This window comes from Onychostoma macrolepis, unplaced genomic scaffold (assembly GCF_012432095.1).
Source record: "Onychostoma macrolepis isolate SWU-2019 unplaced genomic scaffold, ASM1243209v1 Scaffold14, whole genome shotgun sequence".
Lineage (NCBI taxonomy): Eukaryota > Metazoa > Chordata > Actinopteri > Cypriniformes > Cyprinidae > Onychostoma > Onychostoma macrolepis.
The window spans coordinates 5156-5764 of record NW_026704642.1 but is presented as its reverse complement, the minus strand read 5'-3'; the positions used below and the strand labels follow the sequence as shown (position 1 = coordinate 5764).

The following is a 609-nucleotide window of genomic DNA, read 5'->3' as shown; positions in this document are numbered from 1 at the left end:
TCTGCTGTAAAGTTGGGCATTTTAACATGGGAAGTCTATGGGATTGACTCCCTTTTGGAGCCAGCCTCCAGTGGCCAGTCGATGAATTGCAGTTTTGGTTTCACAAGAGAGAGCAGGAGGTTGCCGCTTGGTTCACACCAGAGCAAATGGACAGGTCGTTTGTCCAAATCCCTGAAATATGACCCATCAGAGCGTATACTATCCTGTATACTGTAGCTCAGTTGTTAGAGCATTGCATTGCTTTCCTGTAGCTCAAATAGTAGAGCATGGCGCTAGCAACGCCAAGATCATGGGTTCGATTCCCAGGGAAAGCAAGAGCTGATAAAATGTAAAAACTGTAACTTTAATGCAATGTAAGTCGCTTTGGATAAAAGCGTCTGCTAAATGCATAAATGTAAATGTAAATGCATTGCACGATGATATAATCATGCGATCATGGGTTCGATCCCAGAGACCGCACGCACTCATACAATGTACACTAAAAAGCATTCTAAGGGGTAGGTTTAGGGGTGGGGTTAGGTGTGGTCATTGGTATGAATTAGCCACCTAGTAAAATATGTACAAATTACTGTGAGATTGGTGTAAGAAGTCCACACATTGCATTTAAAT

General features: G+C 42.7%; 1 non-coding gene across 1 annotated transcript; it reads left to right on the top strand.

Moving 5' to 3' along the window:
- The first annotated feature begins 239 nt into the window (after positions 1-239).
- Positions 240-314, top strand: trnaa-agc (transfer RNA alanine (anticodon AGC)). The gene has a single exon. It is a non-coding gene; the product is annotated as a tRNA-Ala (tRNA).
- Positions 315-609: the final 295 nt, after the last annotated feature.